Source organism: Dioscorea cayenensis, chromosome 2, assembly GCF_009730915.1.
Source record: "Dioscorea cayenensis subsp. rotundata cultivar TDr96_F1 chromosome 2, TDr96_F1_v2_PseudoChromosome.rev07_lg8_w22 25.fasta, whole genome shotgun sequence".
Lineage (NCBI taxonomy): Eukaryota > Viridiplantae > Streptophyta > Magnoliopsida > Dioscoreales > Dioscoreaceae > Dioscorea > Dioscorea cayenensis.
In genome coordinates this window covers 5087847-5095514 of record NC_052472.1, presented here as the reverse complement: position 1 = coordinate 5095514, position 7668 = coordinate 5087847, and the positions used below count along the sequence as shown (strand labels likewise).

At 40.6% G+C, this 7668-nt stretch overlaps 1 non-coding gene across 1 annotated transcript; it reads left to right on the top strand.

Moving 5' to 3' along the window:
• The first annotated feature begins 537 nt into the window (after positions 1–537).
• Positions 538–644, top strand: LOC120281279. Its single transcript, XR_005542527.1, has one exon. It is a non-coding gene; the product is annotated as a small nucleolar RNA R71 (small nucleolar RNA).
• Positions 645–7668: the final 7024 nt, after the last annotated feature.

Sequence of the window (7668 nt, the reverse complement as noted above, 5' to 3'; positions counted from 1 at the left end):
CCTGAAACTCTATTCTCTATGTTTGGGGCTTGTTGTTGTTGAAAACCCGGTGGTGCTATGGCCTTTTGCTGCCCTTGGTTACTCCATGAGAAATTGGGGTGGTTCCTCCACCCTTGCTTGTAGGTGTTGCTATAAGGATTACCTTGTACTCCTCCCGAACTGCCCACAAAGTCTACTTGTTCAATCGGGGCTGAAGTAGCAATTGAAATAGGACAATCAGACGACATATGTGAACCCCCACAACCATCACAACTCATAATAATAGCCACCCTCAGTTAAGTCAATGTATCTAATTTCTTACTTAATGCCTCTACTTTGGGCTGCCAAAGATGTATCCGCATAGATCTCATGGAGTCCGCCCACTTTTTTTTTTCCCTTGCATTTTATTGGTAGTTATTCATAGCCATTTCTTCTACCAACTGTCGGGCTTCATCAGGGGTTTTGCTCCCTATTGTACCTCCTACGGCGGCATCTAGAAGTTGTCTTGTACTTGGTTTCAACCAGTTGTAAAAAGTTTGAATAATCATCAATTAGGGAAATCTGTGTTGTGGACACTTCCGCAAGAGATCCTTGAATTGCTCCCATGTCTCAAACAAGGATTCAAGCTCTATCTAAACAAACGACAATATCTCATTACGAAGCTTTGCCGACTTTCCCGGAGGGAAGTATCTTGTAAGGAAAGCTTCAACCATCTCATTCCAAGTCATGATGGATGCTTTTAGCAAGGAATGAAGCCACTGCTTGGCTCTTTCCTTTGAGAGAGAATAGGAAAGCCCTCAATCTAATAGCATCATCCGAAACTCCGTTGATCTTCAGCATGTCACAAACTTCTAAGAATTTTTCAATGTGATTATTTGGATCGTCATCGGCCAAACCATTGAACTGAGCTGACTGCTGAATCATCTGGATGAATGCCGGCTTTAGCTCAAAATTTGGAGCTGTAATCGGGGGTAACACAATACTAGATAGTGTGCCCAAAACTGAGGGTTTGGCATAGTCAGAAAGTGTTCTCTGTTGTTCATTCTGCTATGCCATATTGTCTAACCCTTCAACTTCTATTTCATCTTGATTGGATGGTTCTTGCACAGGTTCTTTATCCATTCTTTTGAACATTCAAGTTCAAGATCACCTTCAATGAATATCGAAGGGTTTCCTCAGGTTATAACCTGTAGCTGCACCAAAAAAAAGAAAACAAATCAGAACGATAATAGAAAAAGGAGATGTGAAATAGAATGAATGAATGAATAGCTAAGATAGCAAAGTGCAAAATATCTCTAAATGCCTACTCCCCGACAATGGTGCCAAAAACTTGACAAACCCCTTGCGTGTAACCCACAAGTGCACGGGTTTGTAGAAATAATAAATACCAGATGAGTGGGTATCATATCCACAGGGAGTAAGGAATAAAGACATAAAAGATTGCTACTTAATGAAGCGAAGATGAAACAATGATTGTGTTGATAAGATGTAATGTAGATAAAATAAAAGAAATAAGAAAGAGAGGCAAAAATAAGTGAGAGGAAAGGCAATCCATAAGAAGTGGGGTACTCAGATATTGTTCCGCTTACGATTATCGCTTCAAGTGCAAAACCAACTATTATGCTTCCTAACTACTGCTCAATGAGTCGTGGACATCCTAAGATACACGGTCTCAAACCTAAGGTCAACCGTGACTAACTCTACACTATGCCTTGGCGAAGAAATCGATCAGTCTCAACACCTCACACTGTGCAAAGTTGCAAGACGCTCAAGGGATTCCAAGTGATAAACCCTATTCCTATATATAGACCTAACTCTTTGGTCCATGCGAAAGGCTCCTAGTCACAATTAAGCCCCGGATACTAACTATTACCTCAACGCTTCACTCTATTACTCACGCAACTAGGCCCCATCGGAGTTCCTCTCTTAGTACTTCACTCTATTTTGACCACAAAGAACTCTAGGAAATGGAGGTAGGATAAATCACACCGGAGGGGAATGGGAATGCTCTGCTACATTTTGGCTCACCCTCTCGACCTTCTCCAATCTAGCTTTGTCTAACCCTCGTGGTGTGTCAATCATTCACTCACAAAGATTACCAATGTGAACTCTTAACCCTAGTGTCGCTCTAAGGGAGAGATCATTCAACAAGCATTCAAGATTGGAACTCAATTAAAACATCAATTAAGGAAAGCATAATAAAAGGTTAATGAAACAAATAGATCATAGGGTTCACAAAACCAAGTGCTCACTAGGGGTTTAGCTCTCCATGGAGCAAGATAAAATTAATAGTAAAATCTAAAGTAAAAACAAGTAATCCATAGGAAAATCCCCTCGATAGTCGTGTTGATGGTCTTATGGAGTAGCCTCGTCCGCTCCAAAGGTCCCCTCGTCAAGCCTAGGGCACACCGCGCCGAATCGGTGCCAACGAAAGCTTCCCCAGTAGCTATCTTCCAAGAGAAAGGCGGTGTCGAAACCATAGAACCATTCCAAAAGCCTTGTCAATGCCTCTCTAAACCCTAGCCGCAAGCCTCTCAAGAGTTGGAGAAAAGATGGAAAGAAGGATCCTCAAATCGGGCTGAATCGCGGCTTTAAATAGGTTAGAATCGGGCATCCACACGGCCCTGTGGATGTTCCACACACCCCTGTAGAAATTTCACACAGGCGTGTGGATTCTCTTGGATTCAGATTTTCTGCTGCCTGTGAACAGTGACTGCTATAGTAATTGTTAATGGGATTTGCTACAGTACCATTCAAAAAAATACTCCCGATTCACACTTTTCATCGAGGCAACATAAACAGGCACACGTTTATGTCGTAGATTACATCGCTTCTTTAATAAAAAGCCTCATTGGTGAAGATCTTGATATCATTGCACAAGTCGGGATAAACAAATATGGCCTTCGTGCCCCTCTAACTCATTGTAATTGCTTGAATACATGGAGGTTGGCACACATTCTCATATCTTTGAGCCCAACTTGTGTCTTCGCATTTGTTCCTTCCAAGATTTCATCAAATAGTGCATTCTCGATCTACATTAGCTTCTTTCTTACATATTTGGCTCCACAACCCTACATGCACCAAAGTAACACAAATACACATGTATTAGCGCTAAAACCTGATAAAAGTAATGCTCAATGCAAGAAAAAAAATACTTCGTATTACTAATACACAAGCACTTATCAAGCCTCTTCAAACCCTAGCCGAGAGTACCTCTCAAGATGGGCAAAAGATAGGAAAAAATATTCTTCAAAACGTCTCAAATCATGGTATTTATAAGGGCTGGAATTAGGCATCCACACGAGCATGTGGAATTTCCACAAGGCCGTATGGATTTCCAGAATATTGTTTCTTGCGAGCTGTGAACAGTAATTGCTATAGTGAGTTTGCTACAACAATTTGCTACATTAAACTGCTACAGTACTTCACCAAAATACTCCTGAATTCACTCTTTTCATCGAGGCCACATGAATGGGCACACATTCATGTGGTAGAACGCGTCGCGTCTTCATTGAAACCACATTGACGAAGATCTTGCTAGTATTGCACAAGTCAGAACATATGAGTGTGACTGCCTTTGTGACTCTCCACTTTGCGTATTGGTTTGAGCACAATAGAACTTGGCACACACCCACATGCCTTTGAGCACAACTTGTGTCTTCACATTTGTTCAATTCAAGAACTTCATTAACAAATGCATCCACAATCTACTTTTATTTCCTTTTTTCCCAAAATTGTCTGCACAACACTACATGCACAAAAGAACACAAATACACATGAATAAGCGATAAAATCTGATAAAAGTGATGCTCAATGTAAGAAAAGAATATTTCATGTTACTTATACACAATCACTTATCAATTGTGGTGAGTGGGTGAAGACCAGCTGTTGCTCTTAGGAGGGCAGTCTCCCGTAAATTCAATTTGGCACTAGTGTTATATTTAGTTATTGTGAAACTCATGTTATTTACTTTGTTATACTTATAATTGGAACTATTATGATTTACAAGTTTATTACGGAAGCTTTGCTTTATGATTAGCTTATTATCATAATTTTGAACTCTATATTCAGTATTTTTACATTTTGATATTCTAAAACCCTAATTGAGGTAGAATGCCTTCTTATTCTATCTTTCTTGTTATTTTGTATTAAAGTTTTCTATTATATATATTCATGCGCTAAACTAGTTATTTTATTTGTAAAGTATCATATTTGAAGATTTTATGTCATTATTGTGATATATTTTTATTAGAGTTGTGCTAACCTTCCCTCACTGAGTAACGTTAGTTGCTCACCCCTCTTTCCTCTTCTCAGCCTTTTGCAGGTAGTAGGTGTGGTTGTGTGGTAATGTGCTGAGCATTTGCTACTATCTTATCTTCTATGTATCTTTTTAGTTCATGTATGTTTATTTTTTGTCATGGACAAGTTGTCTTATGGATCCACTAGGGCATAACAAACCTTGTCGCATGGTTTTGTATCTAAACAACTCTTAACCCATTAGTGTATTAGTTGTGTGTTGTTGTTGTTGTTGTTGTTGCTTCCATGTGCATTTGTGAACCCCTCTAATTCTGTTTATTAGTATGGTTGTTGTTGTTGCTACTTCCGTTGTGTATCAGTGTAAATATTATTGTTTCCAAATTGTTGTTAGCCTTGCAGGCCCCAAGGGTTGAGTGGAAGAGTGTCCCTCCTCGGGATCGTCATGGCGATTGTCATGTCTTGTGAGCTCGTGGGATCGCGGGTCGAGGCATGACAATTGTATTAGTACCAGACCTGTTGGTTTAGACTAATAGTTGTATCCTGTTATTGTATTTGACTGTTTTCTTTATTAACTAGTGGATCCAGTTAGAGTTGAGCATGTAGCATTGTTGTATGTAGAAATTGATTTTGAAAGTTATCTTGGTGTCTTCTTCAATGAAAATGCCAGCACGACGCCCGCGCACACGCAGTGGAGCGATTGCTCATACTGTTGAGCCTACTACCACACCGCTTAGAGGTAGATGGAGTGAAGTGCCATCTCCGCCATCCTCTCCTTTGCCACCTATGCAGGTTGCCTCATCGGGGTATTCACCTACCATACCAGCATTAGTGCCATCCTCTCCTTTTACCACCTAGGCGATGTAGGCCTTTAGAGCCTATTGGGACAATCAAGATAGGTAGCCGACCTATCAAGAGTTTAGAGACTTCATGAGCTTTTGGAACATGTACGGAGGGTCTATACCGACTATGGAACAACCTGCTTCAGTACTAGCTTGAATGCAATCAGTTCCCTGGGTCCCTACAGAGGACAGTAGGTCCAGTAAAAGCTTGTTTCTGTCCAAGCTCTTGAAGAAAGCACGGAAGTTGGGCTGCATTTCCTTTGATGTCACGAGTGATGCCATGATGGCCAAAGAGTGGTTGAAGAGAGTGATAGCCACTTTCGACAATATGGTTCTAGAAGATGAGCTGAGGCTCCAAGTTGCCACGAGGTTGCGTGAAGGTAGAGCCAGAGTTTGGTGGGAGAGTCTAAAAGGCCATTCCCACGTTGCCTTGAGTTGGTCAGATTTTCAGAAGGAGTTTGACGAGGTGTACTACACCTGTTTCTACAGAGACCAGAAGAGGCAGGAGTTCATGCAGTTGAGTCAGAGTGGATGATCTGTAACGGATTATTAGACAGAGATAAAGGACTTGGCAAACTTCATGCTCGAGCTAGTGGGTTCTGAGAAGGTTTTGTGTTAAAATTTTGAGGCAGGGTTAAACCTCAATGTCCAGGAAAAGGTGTCAGTCTCAGGAAACCAGAGCTTTAAGGAGGTAGTACATTTAGCCCTTCGAGCAGAAAAGTTGGTTCTGGAAGGCAAATGAGTCCGAGAGAGCATGAGTAACAGAAGAAGTACAAAGATGAGTCAACCTTCAAAGAAGAGAAAAAGTGAGAGTTCGTCTGATAGTGCCTTCGGTTGGTTTCTTCATGGTTCTACTGAGCCAGGCTAGTACGCAGCAGAGTTCTATACCTTCAGGTAATGTGTCAAGTGCAGGATCAACATGAACTAAGAGATAGTGTTGGAATTGCCATAGAGTCCATGATAGGCCTTGTTCAGAGCCACAAAGATGTTACCATTGTGGTCAGACAGGTCACATCAGGTCAGCATGACCAGAGTTAGACCGTGGCGATCATACTCCAGTGTTTGTTCGAGGTCATTCGGATCAGACTAGAGGTAGCCAAACTGCAGCTCAGACATAGGCCACCACTGCTAGATCCATAGCTGCCAGGAACATTCCTCAATCAGGAGGACCACACCCACAGATCATATCTCAGACCAAGATCTTCCCCTTGACCATTGAGGAGCCAGAGTGTGGAATAGATGTGTTTACAAGTATAATTTCTTTTCCTTTGCTTGTTGCTCTTGTGTTGCTTGCTTGGTTTGACAACTCAGTGTTTTTGAGTTGTCTTGTTCTAGTAGAAGGGTAGTGTTAGAGGCCGAGTTATTCTCTTTGCAGTGTTGAGGTTTTGTTGCCTTCTTAAGGTTTTCCAGTTGGTCTTGATTCTTGATTCGCTTATTCTTAGAAGGAAATTTTGAGGGAGAAATTTTCTTAAGGGGGGTAGAATGTTATAACCAGTTCACAGTAGCTATAGGCAGCCCAATATTAATTTTCAACCTGTTACTGAAGCGGCCCGATACTGTAGCTATAGCAACCTGTTATATTGCCAGCCCAGTATTGTAGCATCAAGAATTTTCTACATCCTTCTTTCCTTCTTCTTTCTTTCTTCTTCTCATTTCTTTCTCATTTGGCCGAGCACCTGAAATTTTTTAAACAAATTTTGGTGACTATTCTGGTGAATCAAAGCATCCATTCTCCTCTCATCCTCTTGAGCGTGGTTAGGCTTCAATCCAAGGATTTTCTTTCATATTTTTCTCGTATTTCTTTGTTTTTGAAAACCTTTGAAAACCTACACATACTACATGGATTGGGTTGGCTTTAATTGTTTCTTTGATTTCTTTTGATTAGAGTGATGCTCAAACTCTTAGGAATTCATTTGTAACCTTTAGACCTAACTTTTTTGTGTCTTGTTTAATGATAGTTATTATTGTTAAAGATCTTGAAGGTATTATTTGGTGTTTGAATGTTCATCTTTAACTTGTGAGTTAAATTCTTCAAGGAATTTGTGAAATCTTTTTTTTGTGAAACTTGGGATTTGTCGTGGAATTCTTTGATTTTGCATAATCTAAGCTTGAAATCCTTTTGTGTTATCGAAAGGAAAGAATTTCCATGTTGTTTCTTGTGTTGGATTTTGTAAATTTATTTGTGTTAAAAGCTTGAGTTTTGCTAGTGCTTTTATCATTTGTTTATGGAAATGGCTGAGGTATTGTTGTTGTTATTATTGTTGGTTATTGTACTCCGTGTGGAGTTATGCTTATTGTTGAGTTTGTATGGTGATACCCTACTATAGTAGGCGATCTCCACGGTCAGCCTGTGGAGGTGGCATGGTAGATCGGCTGATTACTACGGGGTCATTTAAGGTGGGAGTGTAGAATCCTTACTAGATATTAATCGGATAGCCGTTGTGACCATATGGTAAACCGATGGGTCAACGTCAAAGGCATGAGTACTTTGATGGCTCTGTACCTAGCCGTGGCAGCCGTAAAGGTTTTGGAAGGTTTCTAGACCACTTTATGCTGGGTAAGTGTTGGGTGTTGTTTTATTTTGGGTTTGAGA